At 45.9% G+C, this 26181-nt stretch overlaps 1 protein-coding gene across 1 annotated transcript in view; it reads right to left on the bottom strand.

The window, feature by feature from the left end:
- LOC126544997 (adenosine receptor A2b-like) overlaps window positions 1–9457 on the bottom strand; it is a 127376-nt gene extending 117919 nt beyond the window's left edge. Inside the window, exon 1 of the mRNA XM_050192587.3 lies at window positions 9147–9457. The gene's annotated coding sequence lies outside the window, so the exon portion shown is untranslated. The remainder of the gene's footprint in view (window positions 1–9146) is intronic.
- Window positions 9458–26181: the final 16724 nt, after the last annotated feature.

Genomic DNA, 26181 nt, shown 5'->3' with positions numbered 1-26181 from the left:
ACTGCGGGGGAAATTCGACGCCACGAGTACTATGCGGAATTCGTTACGGCCGAGCACGCATTTCGGAGGCTACAGGGATTCCCGTTTGTTCGTGCGGTTTCATCTCTTTACTTACAACTCCTTCGCCATTTTCGTGGTGGTCGGACGTTCACAGCCGATACAAAGGCGCCGATGCGAACGGCAGGTGGTTTCACGCGAATTCAATTTCTTGCCGCGTCCGTCGCCCAACGCAAAACTTCTATCCGCGCCACAGTTCACTGTAGTCGGTGTTACAACACAAGAATTACAATATTGCATCTACGCTGTGGAACCCGAACACAATTTGAATAGATGAGCCACCCAATTAGGTTCGCCTTTTGTCTGGCGTCGAGCGTTTTCGTGTGTTTAAAACAACTGTTTTCACTGCACAGATCGGTCTTTGTGGCCCTGGTGTCAAGACGAAACCCGACGGCCTGGTGCAAATGTTATGCGTGATCTTGCTGCCACTGCTAACATTTTAGCTCGAAACAACTAGCTTTTGTTTTCCAATTAGCCTGGAATTTATATTAACAGAGCTAAGTCATCAGGCTCTGAGCTGACTCCCGCAGGGTAAGCTCTCTTTCAGAGGTGCTGAGCGGGTGCACAGCGTTTTTGTTGGAGGAGTGTGTTTGAAATAGAACTACTGTGGAACCTTGACTAATATAGAACAATGACCATAGAACCACTATCTTCGCTGTGGCAGAAATGTGTTCATGAACCCAGGGAATTATCGGTCATGCATTTGACAGCCGAGTTAGACAAGAAAAATGAAGTATTTCGTTCAATAGTTTACCATAGGTACATGTTCTTGATGTGTTCAGATGAAAGGAACGTGCTCAAAGCGTCGAGCTTATATGAATATAGCTTTATTATTGACTTTATACGGAAATTAACTTGTCAAGTAACTGTACAGCAAAATTGGCACCAGCTGCAGAGTTCTACATAATGATAAGCTATTGTAGCTTGCGTTGCTCCACACGGCCTGATTGAAATTATCTCGAAACATGTGTGTGTTAACATAGGAAGACGTGCCGTAGGGCAAGAGCTTTGCAGTGCCTGAAAGGTTACGCGTTGCTATTCCGCTGCCTAGGCAATTATGGCAGATACGTTGTTTACGAACGAAATTACACCCTCCGTGCCGAAAAGCCTTCTGCTGTCGCCATAGAGATGTTCAGAGTTTCATCGGTAAAGTCTGCTGATTTTCCGCTCTTACACTTGATTCTAAATAGATAAAATCACTTCAGCTGCGTTAGTTACACTTCTACAATACAAAAAAATATAGGGAAGTTACTAATACCGAGAGAAGACACTTCGTAAGCCAGAACAGGTGCAACAACGACAGACGGGTGTCCACGCCGCCTTGAAATTCTTGTGAAGTCATGGGTTTTGACGGTCTCGTCTGGGGCCTAGTTGGCATTATTGGTAGAAAGGGACTATAGATTGTGTTCTACAAGAGACAAACATCGAACTTAGAAAGTTTCAATAACATTTAATGAGCCACAGCCACCTGTATGCGAAAAAAAGTACTTTGAAATCCGTGACGTCTAACTGAATTACCTGTTGCGATATCTCAGCGCGATATTCGAGAAATTCAACTGTGACCTTCGCTTTTCTTCTAATATCCACCTGTATTACCGCAAAACCGACGAAAATCGAGAATATTTTATCTACATAAACTGACTCAGAAGGGTTTGGGTGCGAGCTAGTTGGTACGGATCATTCATATTTAAAACAGTGCCAAAAAACACGGACAAGGGAGGACACAGGACGAGCGCCGACTGCCAACCTAAAACTAAACACAAACTGGTTTATCGTTTCTTTCCACTGCTCGTTTATCGAGTATCTGTTTTTCAGTTTCTCAGTTTTTGACGTGACAATTCTCAGTGATGCAAAACGATAGTGCCGATAGCACTAACACTCTCTTTCTCCAGACGAATGTTCGCACTTTGCCATTTTCGATGCTGCAAGCGTTTGCGGCGAATCGCACAAGATATCGAACAACCGAAGCGAATGCAGCCAAGATTAACCAACCGGCTAATTAATTACGCGTCCACAACGAACGACGCTGCTGTACACAATACGGTGACGTTGTAACGCAAGAGGCGTCAGCTGGTTTAGACCTCCGAGCCAGCCTGTCCGGCACCGACTCCCGGCAATCTTCCAAGTTAAGCGAGCACAGAAGCGTTATCATCGAGCTAACTGCCTACATCGTCCGAGTGTTTCTTTTTCTGTTTGCTTTCGTGGGATTAGCCAACCCCTAAGCCAGTCACTCTATAGGCCAGCATATACATGTGCACTTGCTGTGAACCGCTTGCGGTAGTGAGTGCACAAGGCGAAAACGCGTTTTTTTTTTTTTTACGGCGCGCTTGCAGGAACCCGAGGTTAAGAGAGTTTGCACAGTCAGAGCTGAGCGTACATACCGAAATCACACGCGCACAGAGCTAAAATAAATGCAAATAGTTTCTCATCGTCGAAATACCCTAAGCGCAGTGGCGCACGGCCATATTTGAAGTAATAGTGGCAACACGTTTTGAAATTTTCTTTATTCTTTAACTGGGTCTCATTCTGGGTCTCGATACCGCGGAGAAATATAAACCCGCGAGATTCTGAGCGCCCGGATACATTTATGACAATAACTTTCGCCAGGAGCCTGTTTTGACGTCGTTTCGCAGGCGACATAAGTGTCATGACAAATGCCACACCGAATTCAATGACGCAGAGTCCGTGTCATGACGAGGAGGTCAGGTGGTAGCAGAACATCGTGACGTGTCGTCTCGGTCGTCTGCTCAGCTGTTATTGTTGCGCGGCCAGTTCGGTCACTGCAAATGTGGCGACGCGTTGGCGAGGATAGCAATAGGGGCTTGTTGGTACGGCATATCTTATTTTGTTATAGCGCAAGCTTGACACGGACAACAGAAGGCACATCTGACACACACAGCGCTGTGTGTGTCAGATGTGCCTTCTGTTGTCCGTGTCAAGCTTGCGCCATAACGAAATAAGACACGTTGGCATCGCGTTTCTATACTACATCACAAAAAGTCATTTGCAGCACTGCCGAAGGTACCAGGAGCACAGAGGTAAATATCCTTGCGCAGTGGAACATAGTTCCGGGCCTAACTGTCTCAATAATGGCAGGAATAGAGGGCTTTGCTTTTTAGCTTGGAACTTGATACGTTACGCCGACCTGTCTGATGTTAGGACCTTTGCCTATGCATTTCGTATGCCGTGAATTACTGTGGTGGTGAGCAGACGACACGGCGCGGATGAACAGATATTAGGGGTTGGTGGTGAAGGCGCATTTGGCCTTCCTATTGGCCAAGGAGTCCTGCAGCTTCCACAATGCTGCAAATAATTTCTGAGATGGAGTATAGTCTCACGAAGCTGCGCACCCCCTCGGTGGTAGCTTAGCGGACACGGGAATTCGCTGGTGAGGTCATGGTCTCGAGCTTGATGAAGCCATCACCTGTGCCAATGAGAAGTCTCCCCTGCAACGTGCACCATCTGAAGATAATCAGCAGCAGCCTATTTTCGTGTCCACCGCAGGACGAAGGCCTCTTTTACCTGCGATCTCTAGTTTTCCAAGTCTTGCTCCAGTTGATTCCAACTTGCGCCTGCAAATTTGTTCATTTCATCACCCCACTTCGTTTTTTTTTTTGCCGTCCTCGACTGTGCTTCCCTTACCTTAGCACCCATTCTGTAACTCTAATGGCCCGCCGCTTATCTACCCTGCGCATTACATGCGCCTGCCCGGCTCCACTTATTTATGCTTTCGCATCAACTGGCCAATTCAGCGAAAAAGCCCGGCTTCTGTCGTCTGGACAAGAGAAAAACGGCACCTAAATTCCCATTGGCTGTGACGCAGCGTCACGAGAGCGCCTCGCCGGAGGAGGGCGAAAGGGACCGCCTGCTGCCATGATAACGCACCAGGTGTTGCGTGAGGGGAGAGGGCATCGCATGCGACGTCACATCGTCCTCGCAAGCCTGTGTTATCCGCACGTTCTTTGACAATACAAGCTCTCGCCTGCGTTCTAACTGCGCCTCGGTAAAAACGCGTCAGGCACGTTGGCCAAGCGTCTCAACGGGTTCGCTTGACAGCGAGGAGTTCATAACTCGAAGGACCGTTCAGCGGCGTTCAGTTGGACATTATCGCTTTCGCATTCACAACTGATCAGAGTGCTCAGGTGTGCCCGCTTTTACCGTTGTCAGATGGGAGGAGGACTTGGCACCTTTGAAGGCACCGCGTCCATGAGCGTACAGATCTCATCAACCCATCATCATCCGATACATTGACCCCGGTACTCCCCCACAACCCGGGCTGACTGGGTGGGGGGACTTGGTTCGGGCCAACGGTCCTTCCCGGACAAGGGGGCTGTTGTGGTGCAGCAACACAGAGCTACCGCACACAACACACAAACAGCCATGTCGGTCTTACAGGACTTAAGCCTGAATGACCCTCGGACTGCCTCGGCGCAAAAAAGCCCAAGGCATACAACCATGCAGAGTACCAAAGCCGTCCGCGGAGCAGCGCGACCAACCAAGGGTGCGCCACCACCGGTTCTAGCTCTGGGTTCCGCTGAACCAGCCCGCTTTTAACGCGACAGCGTTAAAGGCCCTGTGTCGCAGAAAATCCGGTGTCGGACGTCGTTTCGGCAAAAAGTTATTCGAACCGCCCCTACCCAGGCCTTTCATGTGGCGCAAGGAAGCTACTGAACTAATTGACTTTCTCAAGCTAAAATACGCAGAAAAATCTAAAGTTTGACGTACACACAACCTACAGACATGATAGCGTCGGATTGTAATTTGACTATACGAGAAAACATTATTATGTTACACGAAAACTCAAAAAACTCCTTTTCCAGCGTTTCTACCATTCATAGACCGGCCACGGCGTCCGCCACTTGCGCGCGCCGATGAGTGAGTATCTTGGAGGCCACGGAGTGGCGCGCCCGGTTCTTCGCAATACATCCAACTGTCGCTCGCCTCCGCCGCGTTGCGGCCCACGTAAGAGGCCGCGTTTCAACCAGAAAGCCCGCCTTCATGCATAGCGTTCGCGGCCAGCGTTTCCCGGTATACATTACGGTTACATACGCTCCAGTTGCCGGGAAGCGTGAGAAGCAGTCAGGTATCTTTGAATGCTATCGCGTTCCACTCTTAAAGGCGAAGCTTAAACGTCTTCCATATTTTTCTTTTTGCTTAATGACCCCATGTTTGGGCGCAACCAGTGGCGTCACTTATGGGCGTTTACCAGGCGTGACAGTTGCGATATTTGGCTGTTAGTTTCGTTTCTGTGCCTGAAATTTACCGCAATTCATTACGTTACCAAAATTACCGGCGTCAAGTTTTCTTTTTCATTCAGGAACAGGTTATGACCTCCTCTGGTGGCGCACTTCAAATCTTCCATTGGGACCAGTAGCTTGGCTCTATTCGTTAAAAAAAACAATCAGTATAATTTGCATAACGTCTTGTTTTATTAGTACACCAGATCGTTTTACAATGTATGCCCCTGTGGTAAAATTATGCCCGGCATAATGTTATTACGTGCATGTTTCGTATTTGTAATGTTCTATGATTTTTTATGCATTTGTGTTTCTCGTGCAAAGTTTGGCCTACAGAATCTCTAGATGTCAACATTTTCTTTAGTCACGCTATTAGGCAAAAACAAGAACCTGCAAACCATTCGTAATGGCTAAAAGAAGAAATTATTCACCCAACGGCAACTGTACTGTCATGTGTTATACTCATATTTATGTTCGCTTCGAATCACTTAAATTATTCTGTATTACGCGTTATTCTTTAATTTCTACGCAGTGTCTGTGTTCTTCTCATAGCAAAAAATTTTCGTGACTGTTCCCTGAGGAGCAACAGTATTGTTTGAATTCTGTGTGACCTAAAAAAAAAACTCGGTACATACTTTGGAGGTATATTGTTCTTGCAGTATCATTTTGCACGTGTGTTTCATGTACACGTGTTTTCTTTTACGTACATGTCGAGGTACGTGTAGCCAATTACCGGTGCAGCGGATACATACGTACTCAAGCTGAATAAGTGGTGTTTTTCTTTGTCGGTGCCCCCGATAATCTTTACGTTGCATGAAGGCGAAACGAGCTTCCTAGCTGAAGTCACGTGATACGCCATTTACGCAGAAAATAAGATGAAACAGGTGACTGTAATCAAGGTACAGCGCTGAATATCAACACCCGGCACTGGCAACGTTGCAACTAAGAAAACTTTTTTACGTAGCAAAAGCAATAACGGCATTCTGCCGCAGTGCTAGACACCGAAACGCAGTTCCGCTTTTAGCGTATTTTGTAATGCGAGTCACGGAAAATTAAGAACCGGCTTAATGCATTTCCGCGTGCCCAGCGCAGAATTTGTTTACTATACCCTCAGGAGCCAATGGGTTTACACGGGGGTGCGTGGAAAAAAAAGAAACTTCGATTTCAATTCACGGCGTTTTTGAGCGGGCTGCAATTCCAGAGCGCAGCTGTTGTTGCTTTAGGATTGCCGCCTGGCCGGCTTTAAGAGAAAAAGAAAAATAGAGGGTTTTACGTACCAAAAAGAGCAATCTGATTGCAAGGCACGCTGAAGTTTGGGACACCGGATCATTTTTTGGCCACGTCAGATTCTGTTAAATGCGCGAGCTTTTCTTTTTTCTCATGTTGCTTCCATAGAAATGTGGCCGGAACCGAATCCGGGTTCAGTAGTTCAACGCCATAACCACGGGGCTTCGGTGGTGAGTCCTGACTGTCTTTCTTTTTTATTTTTCTCCGGCACAGCAGGTTTCTTGCTCCCGGTGCCCGTTTTATAAAAGACAAGCAATAAACTTCAACCACGCAAAGTTTGTACTCGTCGCGTCGCCCCTTTTGTTGCTGTGATTTTCGTTGTATCTTTTCTTTTTATACAGTACTGCTCACAAAGCACCTCCCCCACCCGCTTTCTTTTTGTGACCGTATGTCTTTTAGAGAAATGAATATGTTTCTTCCCTTTCCCCCACCCCCAGTGTAGGGTAGCAAACCGAGTGCTCGTCTGCTTGACCTTCCCTGCCTTTCCTGTCCTTGCTCTCTCTCCTCACTGTCCTGCCTTGTGCTTTCGCAATACCATTCGTCCGTCAGATCACCAAACAACCAGAGCAAATAAGCCAAACGAAACAAAACATGCCGCGCGAAAGTGACACTGCTCTGTATAAGCACGCCATAGGTGGTTGAACTCGGCTAACAAAAAAAAAATTTTTTTCACTGCGATTCCTTGTATCAACGTTCGACACTCATACTTGTTGACGCCTACAGCTGGATCAGGAAGTCGAACTAAATCTCTGTTTCCGCATTTCCCTGTTGCAGGCGCAACAGGGGCGTTCAATATGTAACCAAAGGAACACCGAGTAGTGATAAAAACGGCAACGGCAGATACATAACGCGACAACTATTAATCGCGAGGATCGGACAAATCGATATAAAGAAAAAACTGCCAATAGCGAAAAGTATGTGGCGCTGTTTGACAAGTCGCCGTCACGCACGCATCGCAACTTGAGACCGCCCGCTACTTGGTGAAGGAAAGTCAGCAGTGCGTTGTCGTTCTTGTGCTATGCATCTAAAAAATTATATTATGGTGTTTTACGTGCCAAAACCACTTTCTGATGATGAGGCACACGGTATAGTGGGGGACTCCGGAAATTTCGACCACCTGGGGTTCGTTAACGTGCACCTAAATCTAAGTACACGGGTGTTTTCGCATTTCGTCACCATCGGAATGCGGACGCCGTGGCCAGGGTTCGATCCCGCGACCTCGTACTCAGCAGACTAACACCATAGCCACTAAGCAACCACGGCGGGTATAATGTGTCTCTGCCCTTTTATCACTCCACCATTCAACGATAAATGACAGTTTAACCGGCCCAAACTACAGCATTGGTGCTTACAAAACAAAGTTTGCAAAAGTCGAGTCATACTAGCGGTAGAATTCTTCCAAAAGCTTTTGATTCCGTAATCGAAGAGTTTCGATTCTCGAAAGTGAGTCTTCCGCACGTATTCCTGTCAACATCTTTCCTGAGATTCTGATCTTAGACCTCATTTTCTTCGGGAATATTTAGGCCCTCACTCCCGTGATACGCAGTGTTTGTAAATAAATAAAAATTAAATTAAAATGATAAGACGGGGTGCTGGGTATGTTGGCGCTTACGGGAGAAAGTCCTTGTACAGAAAGAACGAGACAGGAAGTGCAGGCGACTCGGTGGACGATTTACTCGCCTTCATTCAATCCTCCCTGGAGTTGTAATGATGCACTGAATTCATTCGCAATCTTTTCGCGCTTGATCACGAACTAGCCCGTGGGATACATCTCCTACCCTATCACTTTGCCAGACGGGTCATCGGCAGTGGAAACAAAATATAACCACGGGACGATATTTTGCAGCAATCCTTAGCATGGTTTTAATAAATCGCGTGAAGATATCATCGAAGAAGAAAAAATAAAGAGAGGTCTGACGAGAGCCTTAGAAAGGAAGCCTAACCAACTCATCTCTTCACTCACACAATAACCAGTGCTTTGTTTTTCTAGCTAGTGTGCAAATGTATCTCAAAGCTTAGCTTGTTGTCTGTTTAAATTGCAAAGTGCTCCTGACACCCTGGAGTAATTATTTTGTAATATATGTGTTTTGTTCGAGCTCTTGCGTGTGATCTGATGCTACGAATTGTACGACTGTGCATCTCTATGTGATACGTCGAACCAGTTCCACCGCACCTGTGCGATGCTCTCACCTGTTGGGCTTTTGCGGTATTCCTCAATAAATAAACGAATCAACAAGCGCTACGGTAAGTAATTTCGTAACGATTTCATTCATATTTCATTCCGATTACCCTACGTCACTGGCTCACACGAAGTGGCGTCGCCGACGGATAAGGAAAGAAAGGCGAAAAAAAAAGAATGAAATGAATCGTTGCAAATTAAGAACCCTGTAAGAATGGATCGTCGAATCACGCCGGCACAGATGTCAGCAGACGAGCTAAGTTATCAAACGTCGTCCCGATAGGATTGACAGCTACACTACATACGTCGACAGTGCACGATCACGGTGATGACGCAGCGCATTTTTCGCGGGCACAGGCTGCGGCAGCAAACAACAAAAAGCTCACCGCGCACGCCGTCCACACGACCTCGTTGCGCCGTCTTCGCCACCGGCGTCGACGGCAGGGCACTCCGAAGAACTCAAGTCACGTGCGGCCCCCATCGCCACGGCACGCGAAGTGAAGCGCTTTTCCGAACGAGCACGCCGGCCACGAGCGACCCGCCGCGCGACCATTGGCGCCGCGAGGGCGTGACGTCACGGCGAATCACCGATCGATTCGCGCTGCGAAGAGCGCGCGGTTTTTCGGATCCCGCGTCTCCGGCGTTTCGGCCTGTCGCCTCACAGGCGCAGGTTGGATCGCGAAGCTGCGGACAAAAAAAAAAATTACGTTTAAGAAACTGAAGTTGCGACATTGGTTTCGGGTAAGTCGCTGTGTGTTCAGTACCGGCCACTCTTAAGGGGAGCGCCTGTATAAGTAGGTGGGAACTTCAGCCTCGACCGCACCGAATTTGCTGGAGCCTGTTACGTTTCAAAGGAAAGCTAAAACTATTTTAACAATCAAATTTATTTAGTTCATGTTCAAGTGTAGTTTTTAGACGTGTATCTGGTTTTGGAGCGGTGTTACTGATATCGAGATTCGGTGCTCCTTTTCTTCTTCTTATAATTTCTTTAAGCTTAATGATCCTCGACAATTATTTAAAAGGAGCTATGAAGCTCTATATATCAATGTTATCCATCCTACACTCGGTAAGAGGGTCAATCTTCCCTCTTAATTGAAACAAACCTCCCTCAAATCAGTTCAGCATTAGCCTGTGAGAGCTCTTTTGCTCATGCACGTGTTTTAATACAAAATTCGGAGTTGGCCCCTAAATAAAGCCTCTTTTTAAGCAAGAATTATTACATTTAATAAATGCAATGTAACCGCAGCATTCCGTCAACGTCGTCAGATAAAAGTGGCTGAAATAATCTGTTAGCTAGGCAAACAACTATTCATAAATAATATAGGATGACTTTTGCAGATGGTAGAAAGCAAATTGGGAGCTAGTTTTCATTGTGAACAATACTATGAATATATGGGGCGCGACGCATCTCTCTCTCTCCTTCTCTTATTTCTCTATTTTGCTGTGATCTCATTGAAATGCGATCAATAATTCGGACGTACTAAGTACTTCCAGCGATTGATACCAGTCTTGCGCGATCTCTCCGATGAGAAAGGGCCTGAAGAACATGAGTTGCTCTAGTGAGTCTAAATTACACATAAAAATTTCTGCTGAAACCATGTCACGATGAATGTCCGTGGCAATTCGATTAGCATTGAAGTACTGTAGCGACGCACCGCATTATCAGCGCTGAAAAACGTCATTTATGAGGCATGTATGAAGCCAGGCTCCTCTAGACACGCGGCGCCATCCAGCAGTGCCGCCACGAAGTGCGCGCGTGGAACGTGTGTGAATTCAGACAAGATTGTCCGAGTATACGTGACGTGGCTTCAAATCCGCCCCAGGACCAGATAAATTTTAGATGACTTCCTTAGTCATTGAAGCGCTCCGCATTCCCAGTCGCGCTTACCCGGCAACCCAAGTTGGCACGAAAGAGGTTCACTGAGAGCGGCACAAAACCGGTGACTCGAGTCGTGACCCAAGTTGGTCCGGTGGTTGCTTTCCAACTTGATTCTTTGAGCGTAGCCACCGGCTGCTCTACCCATTCGACCATGTTTGTTTAAACTTAACGATCGTCGACAATTATTTAAAAGGAGCTGTGAAGCTCTATATATCAAAGTTATCCATCCTACACCTCGGCAAGAGCGTCAATTTTCTCTCTTAACTGAAACGAACACAGTAACCCAAGTTAGCGGGAAAACGTCACGCACAGGGACAGACAGACAGATGAATAGGCAAACACTTGAAAGTGCGTGAAGTATCGTAAGAGCATTAATCCCATTAAAGAAGGAACGGACAGATCCTGCGCAACTTCTGAATGTAAATGTCACACGGCTTGTCTGAATTAGCAAGGTAGCACCGATAGCAGATGACACAAACATAGCCGGGCTGCCTGTATAGGTGTTCGTTTCTGTATCACGCGAAAAATGGCCATGACATACGATCGCATAATTTTACGGAACGCATGATTTGCCAAAAATAGCACAGTTTGACCATCAGGGCGAAGAAATTAATGCAATAGCAACATGTTAGAATACTACACGAAGTGCAAGGCTCGTAGCTGTAGTGGAAGTACAGATTGAAGTAAACGTTAGCCAAGTTAAAACGATCTGTTGTGCTATAGAGGTACTTGCTCTACATCCTGCCATCGGATAACTTAAATTTTGTTAATGATTAAAGCCAGTGTCTTTCTTAGCGACCTTAACACCCCTTTTCCGTATCGGGTATGTTTCAAACTTCTTTATTGGGGACGTATTTCGGACGATCACTTCAGGCGATATTTGTCGCCTTCGCGTGACGTACTCCTGAACCAGCCAATCAACGTGCGCTGTATGGCCGAGGCGATAGTAACGCCGAAATTGAGCGTCCCAGAATACGTCCCCTGGGCTGACCCTGGAGGTAGTGCACAGCTGCGCGAATAAAATTACATAATTTTAAGGTTTGGGCACTGTTAGCACTGTGGTAGTTTGCGTGAGTTGGGGCCGTATTTACAATATGTGCTAGCACAAGACAGAAAAAAAGTATCCGAATGTCCCTTACCTTCATTGAAAATGGGGTGAAAAAGTTTACCTTTTCAGCTTGTTAGGACAGTTGCATCTCTGAGTGCGGAAACAGGAGTTCCCAGCTGAACGCATCACTTGATTTTGCATAGCTGGCATACATACATACATGTTAACTGACATATTTTCCACACCCCCATTGTATTCTACCCATACAGAAGAAACCTGGCCATATGCCGTAAATATTTTCAGCATTTGCGTTGAATTCGCCCATACCGCAACCACGCGGTGCACGTCGACCTTGCAAATCTAGCACTCCAAAGAGCAAAAAAAAAAACGCAATTTTGTCGATGACGCAGGGAGTGACGCAATCACTCTCCTCGAACAATCGATGAACTTCATCAGCGATGCCGGTTAAAGAAGTAACGGTAGAACTGGAAGCGAGCCAGCGAATCTTCATTTTCGTTATGAAAAAATATATAGATTTTCCGGGGGTTGTCGAAATATACTGGTTTATATCTACGCTTTCGGTAGATGACGTGGTTATGCTCAGAAAACTGCGATTCCGGAAGGGCGATAATGAGCTTGAGAGACGCAGTGTTTGAAATAGATAAAAACACCCAGAGTTTAATAAAGAGGAATGCTATGGAGGGGACTATGGCCCGGCCATCGTTGAGTTGCCATAGTGGACGACAGTTATTACGCGGATTCGTCTAATCTTTGAGCATGTGGCTTCATAAGTCCCATGCAGCGTTATTGTTTACCTTTTTTCTTCCTAAATTGTCGATCGGTTATTCTGATCTAAACTCGGCAAGGCATTAGGTATCTGCGTACCTGTGTAATCACTACGAATTGTTGCGTTTTCAATGCAATGTCTTCTTGAATATGGCCAATTTTCAAAGTCGCCAAAACCGTTCGGAGTCATAAGGGCAAAACGTATAAGCACATCAAAATCCATCATTGCAATGCTGACGCTTCTGCGATACTTGCAATTTCCCCATACGCTATACAGCTAGAGTTTCATCTAGTAATTTTTCTAGGAACACTTTATGGACGCACAAACTAAATACAATGTTTAATCTCATAGATAGTTTTCATTGACATCATCGTGACCGCTATCTTAAGGTACTAGCGCGTCGAGAAACTGCGTAAACAATAAACGTGATAGCACGAAAGCCCAGTTTGGCACCGAAAGACGAATCGATAACAATGATAATCCGGTGAAAATACTCGCTGGGAGAAAAAAAAAGGCAAAGCGATGTACGCGCGATAACAAGGTGCAGTGACGTCATCGTGGCCGCCATGTTTGGGCACTAGTGCTACCAGAAACAGCGTCCGTGACATCATAAGAGGAGTATCCATAGGCTAGGGAAGTAGCAGTTATTTGCTCTTAGGTTCGCGCAAACATTGCTGCTTTTAAATTGTCGTCGCTTTGCCCGCGGACATGTTTGCAGATGTATAGGGACAAATCAGACCACTCTGGCTAGACAACGTACTACTGGATGCTGTCTTGCGTAGTAAACAATCCGGGACAGTGGCAGGTGTCGCTGGGTGGGTGGCCGACAGACAACTTGGACACCGCCTGTGTGCAGTGTGCTATGTGCAAATTGGTGTGTACCAATGGGTATTTGTCCGTTCTTGGCCAATATCCAAGAATGGATGTGTCATTTTGACTCGAGAAATATGAAACCTCAAACGCGCGTGGACAAGTGCGCGCCATGCACCTGTCGTTGGCATTCCTGTCATGAAAAGCATCGTAAACTGCCTTCGTCCTCTCGATGCAGAGAGCTAACAGCAACAGGCGACGAGTGCGTGTTCGTGTCATCCGCTACTGCTGCCATATACTACTATCCAAAATAGGCTTCGCGTCATTTATATTACAATATTACGCTAGGCCTGCGCGTTTTCTAATGCGATTAGCATTCTTAGGATGCTTCAAGCTAGCGTGCTCATTCTAGGTGTCTACTATCTTTCTGCCTATCTATCTTTCCGTGTGTGTCTCTAAGCGTTTTCCCAACAACTTGGGTCACTGGGTAGTCCACGGTCTATTGGGTAAAGCCTTGGGCTGAGGAAACCTAGTCTTAACGTGGCTTTGTGCCACGGGGGGTGTGCGCAGCTTTACAATAAACCGCTCGGATGCTAACTTGGCTCGCTTGGTATGTACCCCTGAGTATGTGCCACTCTTCAATGACAAAAAAAAAGTCATTTAACATTTCTCCGGCGCTGGGAAGAGTCAAACCCGCGTTATATTCAGGAAAGCTTGTGTGAATATATGTGGTAGATAAGTACATATTATATATATATATATATTCATAGTGGCGCTAGATGGCGCAACGCGTCCAGAAGGAAATGCGAGAAAGTAGCTAGACTGTAGTATATACGTTTCACGAGTGACGTATTTCGGTAACGGAAGAAAGTGTGCCGCTAAATTGTTCAATGCTAGTCCCATTAGCATCAGCAGTCAATCTCTCATAGTTTCTGCAGCAATTCTTTATCTCTCCGAAAACTTATGTCAGACAATTTGCACTTCTTTCTGGCTAATCTGCCGCTGTGAGTGCGTGCCATATCATTATGCGGTTAAAAAAAGAATAAAAGACCGGCTGAGGATTTTTTCTCGTGTTTCCTATTTTTTCGTCGCATCGCCCGGTTCGTGGCCTTTCCCTGGGGAATGGATCGTTGCACCGCACCACGATGGACAAACGACAAGCCGCCGATAGTGCGTGTGCGTACGTGCGTGTGTTACAATGTCACCTGATATGATGTGGATTAAAACAGCCCGCGGTACCGGGCACAGTGCAAACAGACGCCGGATATACCCTGACAAGGTATATACTGTGACAGGGTACAGTGACGGGCCCAGTGACCGGTACCGGACATAGTGCATACACTGATATAGTGGGAATTATGGCGTTTGTTACAGTGACTGCCTTATTACCACCAACACGTATCTGTTCTCCATCACAGTCTTCCGCCGTCCAAGTATCCAACACCTGTTACGTGTTGTGGTGGTCTGCGATTAGTTATTGAGAGAGAGTGTGTGTGGGGGGGGGAATAAAACCTGCGGTTTTAACCTATACTTGGCGGATTTGCCCAGGAATTGCAGTCCCTGGGTCTAATCCGTGGCTCCAGGTTTCAGGAGCAGTCTAGACTAACAATTCACGGCAGATCGGTTTAGGTGGAGCCGCCAGCCAACTGTCACCGGTCCAACTCCATTTCTTCCTCTTAGCCTCAAGTGGAATACCGGCTGCCCCAGTTTTCTCTTTAACCGACACCACTGTTTTGTGGTCTTTCAAAGTATACATCCAAAAGTTTTCTTTCCATTACTCAATGCGTGGCCCTGAACTTCCACTAAAGCCTGTGACGAAGATAAATCCTCCTATTGAAACGTTGGCCAGCCTTTCTGAGGCACCTTATCCCTCTTAATGACCTCTCTAAAGCTACTTCATACTACTTCAGCTACTTATACCCCAAATCACTGCCGCATACATTAGTACCTGTAGAATACAGTGATTGCATACTTTATGGAAGCCATAATACGCCTCCGAATAAGCGGCTGACGCCGACAAAGTCCACCGGGTTCAGGCGTGGCTACCGCTATTCCCTGCCGTATGAAGTCCATCATTTTTTTGCACTACGACACAAGTGGGAGGCTTGGCCGGTGGTAGGAGGAGACTGAGGGACGAGGGGGGGGGGGGCAATGACACACGCCCTGTCTGCAAGCTCTGCAGGTGCCTCCCGAAATGGTCACTGTCCATTTGGTACAGTGATCGCAGACAGATTGACGACAGCGGCGGCGTGCAAACAACCGATCCGTGGCGATGCACCCTTGATGTCGGTTCGCAAGAGTGCCTGCCACTGACGTGACCCGCCTAAGCGGGCGGCCGACCTTGTCCAAGGTTCTCTCTGTCGCGATGTCTAGAGGTCAGCGTGAGCACAGTGCGCGACGTCCTATAATGTTGCAAACTTTTTTTTACATCCTTGCTGGTGCTGGTTCGTCCATTGTCTAGCACCCTTACCATCAAGGCTGTATAAAATTTAGTTGTGCATGAAAGCCACCTCGAGCAACACCTGCTATAAGGAGAAAGTTTAGTTGAATTCGGCGCATTAACAATGGCCATCGGTGGCCGAATTCGCAAAGCTGTTGTTTCGCAAGTGCTTTTTGCCGTTGGTTGCCCTCCTTCGCTGTGATAATATTTCCAACTGGATTAGGTGGAATTTGCTCTCACGAACGATTATAGCTTGACAGCTTTTTGTGAATACGGGCCCTTGTGCACGTGAGGATGTCTTGCACAATTGTTTGACTGCAATTATGGCTGTTAAAGTTTATTTCGAGCACATTTTGCGGCGTCTATTGGAGCTATCCACGTTTATTTGATACAAAATGCCGCCAAAGAAAGAAGTCTTCATTTGTCCCAATCAACGATTTGATCTTACCCGCTAGATGGACAAGGTAAGCACCATTTGTAGCCCCCAATAAGGGTGCTAAATTTAAACGGCTCAATCTCTCCCCTCTAATGAGCAAATAAAGCATCATTTATACACCAAGATAAATAATTTAAACCCTTCAATCTTACACATTAGATATACAACCCAAGTATCATTTATATACCCTAAGTGGCTTGAAATGTTAAAATAATATATGTCATCGCAAGAATTTTGTTGTCGCAAGGTTGCGGCGAGGAGGTCACATACCTCTCACCACATCTCCATAATTCTTTAACGCCCATTTAGCACATTCCTTTTCTCAATGCTGCGGATTAACGGTCAATTGATTGAAATATAACATCGCCGCAGGGAATAGAACGCTTAGAATTTATTTCAAAGCATTACGATTACCATTTTTTCAAGCCCCGGCTACGAGGAGAAGACAACATTTCAGTATACGACCAGGATTATACAGTACCAGCAACTGTGCACAGTGCTGTATACATGGCCTGTATCAGTACACAGAAATGTTCCGAGTTCCATGTACTCTATTCTATATGATGTCCCGGCTATCGTTAGCATAGCTGTTCAACGAAAAAGAAAGATTTAATAAACACGGTGCGCGATACGATTTTAAAACGTACCGTTTTCGGTCGTCAGAACTCTTACGACCGATCATATATATATATATATATATATATATATATATATATATTAGGGAGTGCTGGAATAATAGGACGCATGAAACGAGAACATTTTATTTTGCCGACGTTTCGACCGGGGCTTTGCCTTCATCAGAGAACGCAGGTGATAGAAATGCGCGTTTCTTAGAGGGAGAGAAAGAGAATGGGAGGAAAGGCAGGTAGCTTAACCGGAGGCGAGTTCCGATTTGCTACCCTGCAATGGGGGGGGGGGGGGGCATATAGATGTTGAACACACACATTGTATAGCCTCCGCCCCCTCCCCCCCGAGCACGTGCAGTACCACGATCAAGTGGATTATCCCTGTAAAACATTTTCGAGGCGTTTTCTTTACTAAGCACAGCAGGTACAGTCACGCTCAATACGAACTGCAACATAGTGCCCGTGTTCCAACGCCGTCCAAGCCTGCACGGTGGTGCTGACGTGCGAATATTTTTATTGATAAGTACCGGTAATATGAGCTGCCCTTAGTTCTAAGATATCGCATGTCGGCGCAGCCGCGCTGTCTTGGCGCCCCTGCAACCACTGGCATCGCGTTGCAGCTAATACTGAACGCGACTGCACGCGTATAGTCTTTGTCAAAAATATACGGGCCACTCAATGCTTTCACCAAATATGACGTTTGTTTATGTGGTTCGGTTCCGGTGGCGCTCACGATATTCCAGACCTCTGATTTAGCCAGTACGAGTGCTATTTTTTTTTCCAAAGGCGTTAAAACTGACGACGCAGCACGGAGACTCCTTTAAACGTACTGTACAGTCAATCCTGAGGTCGCAGGCAACCTCGCTAGTACGCTTTTCGTGAGGAGTGTACTGCAAACGGCAGGCCATCGTTGCTTCACAAAAATGACTGTCCTTGACTATCGGGTGCAAGTCCATTAAAGAAGAAAGAGCCTTAGGTCATACTCCGCTGTTTCGGTAAGTGCAAAATACTAAGCGTAAAACTAGCACGAAATCGCTAAGCGATTGCGAGGACTTAAAAACTAAGCGACAACTGTAAACTAATTGAGGGGAAGGCGAATTTTCTAATACATAGTTCATACTACAACCTAACTATTGGTATTATAGAATGAACTTTTCTTCGGTTATCACAACAATGGGGGAGGGGCTAGAAACTGCGAAGTTTTAAACCTTTCTTGGGTATTACCGAATACTTAGAACTAGCCAAACATTTCACAACAACCGACTGTTGGGTTCTTGTTACCATGCTACGTTTGCTAAACAAACTATCGCAATTGTCAGAAGTGAAACAACAAAATTTGTTTTCTATGGAGTTAAAAAACAAAATGGGTCATGCAACCTCTATTTTTGGTTTCGCAGCGGAAGCCTACATGGCAACGCATGACTTTTGCTTGCAGTCTCTCACTTAATGTATTTGGCTGTCTGGTCGTGTCTCAGTTTTAAAACCAGTGAGCGTTTTTTCCTCCAACGGGAACTTTTGCATGGCACACAAGTCCTTCAGCAGCGTTTTTTCTTTTCTTTAATACTATAGTTTCTTTCTGCAATCATTTACTTAGCACTGCCGGAAAGCTAGTCATACAGCAGCCATTCAGTCTTCAAAAGCTTGTTTACAACCATGCCCTAAAGATGTTCAGAGTCTATCTGGGCAGTTTTTTAAATAATAATTAACGTCCTTGCGTTCAGGACGGATCCTAATTGTCCCTGATCGTTAGGTGCCTTTTATTTTTTATTAGTCCAAAATTTTCTTTTAGTCCAGCTTAGTCATTATTTCAATTTCTAAAAACAGAATGCGGTGGCTTATACCTTGAAGCCCTCCCCCCCCCCCCCCCCCCCCCGCCCCGCCTTCGGGGTGGCCGCAGTAACTGATATGTGGCAATTCGGAGCTTCCCCCAAAACGCGCCCCATAAATCCCATCTTGCGTCCTTTTTTTTTTAAATGCGAAACATTTTCTTTCGCTAATCACAGCCAAGATAAAACGCGCGAAGCCGCACAAGGTTACTCAGTTTGTCACCGATGATCAGCTTTAGAGGTTTTGTAGGAGAGTATATAATAGGCATCGACCTCGTTGATTTGGTCCCGGAAAGCACTCTTCTATAGAACGTGATGAATACTTACATTCTGTTGACAGTCCATTACAGTTTTTGTATATACGAAGTCATCCTCCTATTTGACGGAGAAATTTAGTGTTCATTTCAGGCACTGTACTTAAGGTTTCGCGTATTTGATATGAAAAATAATTCGCTTTATCCAAGTTTATGTTCGGGTCTTCCTGTATAGTATTTGCACTCTTTCGTACCTGCTCTCTTGTCTGAAGCCTCTTTTATGTCATTTGTCGCGTATAGTTAGGACACCGTGCGATGAGTTCAAGAGCAAACACAAGAGAGAGATAGTGGGGGGGGAGGAAGGAGAGGCTGAAAGGTTAGCCAGACTTTGTCCAGTTTGCTACCCTACACGTGGGGAGGGGAGAGTGAAAGAAAGAGAGAAAGAAGACACGAGTCTTGCTCGCACTTTCACAAGCACTAAGCCAGGCGTGTCTAAAGTCAGGCACTCAAGTCTGTTGCCTTCAGGTGCTATAGAAAAGTTCGGATGGCTTTCTGGGCTCATGAGCTGTGAGGCCAGGCTCCCAAGACCTTTGCTTCAGTGAATGGCCTATTGTCCAGTCTATTCAAAGCACACTGGAGAGTCTGGCGTTATTTATGGAAGCGAGAGCAGTGGCTCAGAGGATGAACGATGGTCTCTTCACGCTTGCACTCAGCGCAGATGGGCGAGTCCGCAATCCTTCCACTGACTCCTACAACTATCGCAAACGCTAACTTTTGCTATGGCAGTCAGTGCGCCGCCTCTCGGACAAAACACGCCATTTTTCTCCCTCGTGGCGTCATCAGCTGGCTGGTCTTGAAGTCGCAAGCGTGGCCTGCACACAATAAAGAAACATACCGGGCCTCTACGCCCACCCCACGTGGCACGTGCGCTCCGAACTGGGAAAGACTTAAGCACGCAAGAACGCGCGTTTAAAACGCGACGCTAACGAGTGTAATCCGGCTTGTTTCGCCGCGCAAACGCGTATCAACTCTGCGGACCACATTGAGCGAAGCGCAGTCCGGGACCTCGGCTCACACCGCCTCGCTTAAGACCTGGCGTTACGTCAGCGACCGAGACTTTCTTGAAACTGAAGCCAGGGAAACACTGTTCCAGTCCATTTCTGGTCCAAGCCGAGATTGTCGGCCCATGAGACATCAGCTCGTTTTCCCGCGCAGTCAAGCTCGACTGAGAAAAGGAACATCATGAAATTTCAGGGATCTTCGTCGGTGAGGCCTAAGCCACGGTAAATCCCGTAGTGGGTCTACGCAATGCGAGAGGCCTGTGACAGTTAAAACGCTGGGCTGGGAGCGTAGAGATACCATTTCTGTGGCAAATCTTTGTTTGAAAGTAGGGCATCCAAAGGGCATAGGACCAAGTTCTTTTTAATGCGATTAGCATTCTTATATTACTTCGCCTGCTTTGGCATGCTGTCTTCTATCTAGCCCCTGGAACGACCCTCGCGAAACAAATAAAAATAAAATTACATGTCCGACTGACATAAGTGAGAACACGCGCTCTTCTAGCCCAGAATGAAAAGTTCTACGCCTGAAAAAGACACTTATGCAATCGCGCCTTAGTTCGTTCGAAGTCAGATATGCTTAACTCCAATTCCAATGCAAGCAGGACAAAACTGGCTGAGGTCGGGAGGCCATGCTTAGCGGAGATTTTTTGTGTGGGGCAAGCCTTCTTTGGTGGCCTCCGAACGTGTGGACACTATGGTCTCGGGTCACGCTGTGGCATATTAATACGATCAGCATTCTTAGCCTACCTCCCCGACTACACATCGTGAATAAATGTAGCAACAGCACTGTGCGCCACTAAATTGCTTGAAAGCTAATCACATTAACGGAAGAGTAATTGTGAGATGGGTTCCGTAGGAATTTCTTTCTGGGAAGGACTGATCAGGGAAGTATATTTTACACTTTCCTTCGTAGTACCCACTGAGGAGGCAACCGGCCCCGGTGTCATATTCAGATTAAGACTATTTTGGCGAAACAACACAATAATTTGTAGAGAGAGAAAAGATTCTGTATATAGTCTACGGTCGACACATGCCTAGCAATACTCCGTGACTGTTGGTTCAACAAAACGCTATTTCACGGGCACATTATGCAAAAGATGGTGCCCGAGACGAAAAGACGGCATCGAGACCTCCTATACATAGATAATGGAAGCACTCACAAGCAAGCAATAAAATAATCAAACTGAAAGCAAGACGTAAAAATCCAACCTAACAGCGCAATTATACAAGCAAAGTTTCGTCGTCGAAAAAGAAGAAAGCCCCGAAATTTAAGGAAGAAATAGTGACGCAGAATAACAGACTATTTCAAACTATGACCATCATCATCATCATCAGCAGCAGCAGCAGCAGCAGCAGCAGCAGCATGCAGAACTTCCCGCGAAAGCTATGGCATCGCCGAAAGTGATCGTCCGACAATGCGTCCCCAGGAAAAATGCTTGAACATCGCCGCTAAGAAAGTCGCTAAGAAAGACGTTGCCTTTATTTAATAAAGATAAATGAAATTTTCCGATGACAGGCTTCAAACGGAGGACCTCCAGCACGATGGCTCGTTTTTTACTTAGTCATCCTAAGTTTACTTCAATTCGTACTGCCACTACAGCTACAAGTCTTACACTCCATGTATCATTCTAACATGTTGCTATTGCATTCATTGCTACGCCTTTACGGCGAAACGGTGATATTTTTGGCAAATCCCGTGTCCCGTAAAATGTGGGGTCGACTGTAAACGGCCGTCGTCCTCGGGTTAGAGAGAGCCAACCCCTATACATGCAATGAGGCTGTGTTGGTGTCATCTGCTGTCGCTGCTACCTCGCTAACTCAAATAAGCTTCATGATATTTAGATTCCAAACTTGCGTAGGATGTGTCCGTTCTTTTTTTTTTATGTGATTACCACGCTTAGGATACTTCACGCATTTCCCGCTTTTGCCTGTCAGTCAGTCAGTCGGTCGGTCGGTCGGTCCGTCCGTCTATCCGTGTGTCTGGTAATTTGATTCCATGTGGACAATTGGACAATGTAAAAACCAGAAGCTCAGCTAAATACCTTGAAGCTCTACCTCGTCGTCACGCAGCATATACGTCACCATTCAGGAAAACCCGGTCTCTAACAATATATTACGAAGCGCGCACCGCGCCTTTTAAACCCGAGTTCTCATTCAAGCCTTCAGAGCTTCTTCGGTCAAGCACGCAAATGCGCTTTTATTCGCAGCCATTGCCGAAATACCACTAATGCGATGGTCAGTGGAAAAAAAAAAGAATCACACGGGCGGGGAAAAGCTCCAGCTCAGGTAGTACAGCGGTTCACAGCTTTTCAAGTATAAAGAAAGGGCCGCTTATGTAACGGCACACCTGCCTTTCGCAACCAAAGAATCCCGACGAATTGCTCCCGGTTCGTTCGGCCCGCTTTCGAAGCTCCAAAGACAGGGCCTTACACGACACACGCGAGAGAGGCGGCAGCTGCTATAGGCGAAACTCGGCGCTAGCTGCGCTTCTTCATTGCCACCGCATTCGACGCAAAATTACGGGATTGTATTCTTTCTTTCTTTTTTGCTTCATCTACAGAATCTTTTGTGAAGTGGACTTTATCACAGACGAGCGCTTTCGGATTGTAAAGGCACCGCCGAAGTTAAAGCTAGCATCTCTTTTGTGCGCGCGAGCGTTCGTGTGCTTGTGCGTTCTATATATATATATATATATATATATATATATATATATATATATAGTCCTAAATAGGGTACGCCCGCATGTATGAAAACAAAATCAAAGTTGCTCCTTTCCCCTCTCGCCGCGTGTCATTCTGCCAAAAATTGCTGCGGAAATTGGCAGAACGCGCCGGATGCCGCATTTCGCGTCTCTGTTAAAAGCCGAGCGGCCAGCACAAAAGAGCGCGCGAGAGCGCATTTCGGCGTTCCGCCCCCGTCATTGGTCCTCGGTGTTGGAAAAGAAAAGTACGGTAGCTGCAGTTGTCTTTTGGGGTCACGAGCTGTTAACTTTCGCATTACCAACTCGCAGCATTGTTCGCTGGCCTTTGAGCGGCGATAACTCCCCGATGCGCCTGCGCTATTCGTCGCAAACGTTGCCCACGTCGTCCAATCGCCTTTCAACCGGTGCTTTATTGAACGCTACAGAAAGTCTGCAAGAACGCAACGACACGTACAACCAATTTCGTAAGGGATAACCAGCGCTCCAAGATAACCGCTTGCCGCCTAACTTATACCTTGCAAGAACTGCAATTGCAACTTGCGTTTTAGTAAAAAGTCTATTGAAAGCAACTGAAAGTCGCTAGAAACTCAACGAAATTGTCATAGATCTTATAATCTTAATAACAATCCTTATGGGAGATATCCTGGGTCCGCGATAAATAATCCCTCCCATAATTTACACACAGGATCCTGCTGTGTTTCAACAAAATCTACATTGAATGCAAGTGAAAGTCAATAGAAACGCAAACTACTTTCTATAACAACCTTCGCAACCTTCGTCTTGTTCCGAGTGTTCCACCACTGTGCCTAGACGTTCAGCAACTTTCACTAAATATTTTCGAATACTCGTAGCGAAAATATAAAGCCGCAGTCTCAGCAGCCAGTAATGGCCGCGAATAACCCCGACGCTCAGCGCAGTTATGGCATTTTGTCGTTGCCGGCCAAGGTCGCGGGCACGATTGCCTGCCGTCCTATGTGGCACTCTCGAAGATGGCTTTCTGACAGACCGATCCAGAACAACGCTGCCGTTTTCAGACTTCTGTGGAACGTCAAAGCGACACAGATAAAAGGTAATCATGAAAACGTTTGTGCTTTGTGGGGTGGCTTTCACGAAATCTTACTCATTTCGCATTGGAATGGCCGACAACGCTCTCTGCAATGCCTGTCTTTGCGCGGAGACGCTGGAACACATTCTGTGCGACTGTCCTGAATATAATGTTCAGCGACAGTCCTTCGCATCCGTTCTAGCGCACCTTGACACTAGACCACTGTCCCTCGAAATAATTTTCACCTGCCGCCAACAGAAGACATAGCAGCTGAAGGCGACGAAGGGACTACTTCGGTTTTTGAAAGAGACGGAATTGGACAGGCGGCTGTGACAGTGATATCACGTACCACGCAAGAGTGATGGACTCTAACGGACGATGTGTGTACTGTGCTATGTGCTCTCTCTCTCCTTTCCCCATCTTTCATCCCCCCATCCCGCTCTCATGTGTAGGGTTGCAAACCGGTTGAGCTAAACTGGTTAACCTCCCTGCCTTTCCTTCTACACTTTTTCCTTCCTTCCTTACTCTGTGCTATGTGCAACTTATACGAATTCTGTTACGCACTAGTGAATTTACTGTCGCCCTCATTTTATTTTCTGCTGACAAGCAATTGAACACCATGCATGGTTTTCGCAAGCTCTACGCCGTCTTCAGAAGCTTGTGTGTAGCTTTGGAACAAGGCGAAGATCTATCAGTAAAGCAATCAACTAATCAATGGGCTGTTCACTTTTTCAATCAGACAGTCAGTCAGTCACTCACTCACTCACTCACTCACTCACTCACTCACTCACTCACTCACTCACTCACTCACTCACTCACTCACTCACTCACTCACTCACTCACTCACTCACTCACTCACTACTCAAATATCCGGACAACGTTTACATGGAGTATGAAAGAGCATACAAGGCTTAGCACTCTTACTTGCTGCACGTCTTGTCGGCACCTGGGAATCGAAACTGCATATACAGGGTATTCAATATTAAACTAGCAGTATTTCCAATCAAACGCTATGCTAGCTATACAATACCTGTTTTTACAGGCGGTTTAGGTGCTTTGGCGGAATCAATCTTCGCAACAGATTAGAGTCACGAAATGTATAATTAATAGAACGTAATTATTTTCTGCACATCGCGATTATGGTATATGTTTATATTTGAAATGTTAAAACAATAGTATTTGAAACACCTTAACTTTGTTTGATTCTCTTAGAGCGCATCGGTTCCGAGATATCATATTCAAATGTGGCACTCATTTAGCTAATTGCGCATTCAGGAGCGTGGATCTTGACCCAACAACAGGCCTCCAATGTGACTTATAGGTTACTGCTTGTGGCATATCGTGTGCGAGCTCGGCGAAGGTGATAACAGCTGCACTTTTACTATTTATTAATCGATACTGCATTCCCCACTGGGAATGTTGGCAGGGTCGGCCACAAAACAAAGCTGATTACAAAACTTGAAATAATTTTTTTTTAAATATACAGACACAAATCGCGGCAAAAACAACAGAACACTGTTCTAACAGAGAGGGGGGAAATTACGACATTGGCTAAGAAACAAAAGCTTCAACATTCGGCTGAGAAACTTCATCATTAGTCAGACTGTGCCACTCGTCTATAACTTTCGTGAAGAATGATTATTTGATCCACTTAACATGTGTACGAAAGGGAGTTACTGTCAAATCATGCCTTTGTCTGATGGCGTATCCACATGCGAAAGAAATTACTTTTGGTTTATCAGCGTTGTAGTACCCCTTAATTAGCGTGAAAAAAATTTAATGCAGGAAAAAGCGATTTTTCGGACCAAGGTAGGTAAACTTGTCTTGGCCAACGGAGATGTTATTGAAGAACGTCCAAAACTGTTCTGTGCAAAGTGGACAGCTTTTTTTTGCTGTTCTTGTTCTTGTTGTTGTTTCTTTATCTTGCCTGTGTCAGTTTTAGTAAAAGCGTCTAGAATATGGTAGCATACTCTACTAATGGTACGATTACATTTTTATAGGCTAGCAATTGAACAGCAGGGGTTGATAATTTTAAAGCTCTTCGGAGAAGAAACATCGGCTGGCGAAAACAAGCAACGTCTGGCTTTAATCCTTCCTCAAACGTTGACATTCTCTCGCGGCTTGAAGGTGCCCAGATCTACTTTCCTGAACCCGAAATTGATTGAGTGTCGAATTTGAGGATGAATATCTCGGAACAGAAGCGCTCTATGTATGAGAATCAAACGAAGGGAAATTGTCTTCACATGCGATGGCCTTAACGCTTCAAATACAACTACATACCATAATCGCGATAGCAAGAACACTAAGAAATTTCTGTTAATTACTTGTTTTCATTAATCTAATTTGTTGCCAAAATTCTGCCTACCAAACCGTAAAAATCATCTGAGCAAACTAGCAGATTTTGCGTAGCTCTAGCATAGCGCTTTTATAAAAAATTACCGCTAGTTTAACTTCGAAGAGCCTTTAAAGCTCTTCGGGCAAAACAACAAACGCTTTTCAGGAAAACCG

This window comes from Dermacentor andersoni, chromosome 10, assembly GCF_023375885.2.
Source record: "Dermacentor andersoni chromosome 10, qqDerAnde1_hic_scaffold, whole genome shotgun sequence".
In the NCBI taxonomy this organism is placed as follows: Eukaryota; Metazoa; Arthropoda; class Arachnida; order Ixodida; family Ixodidae; genus Dermacentor; species Dermacentor andersoni.
Note: the sequence above shows the minus strand (reverse complement) of the source record. Positions and strands in the feature narration are given on the sequence as shown.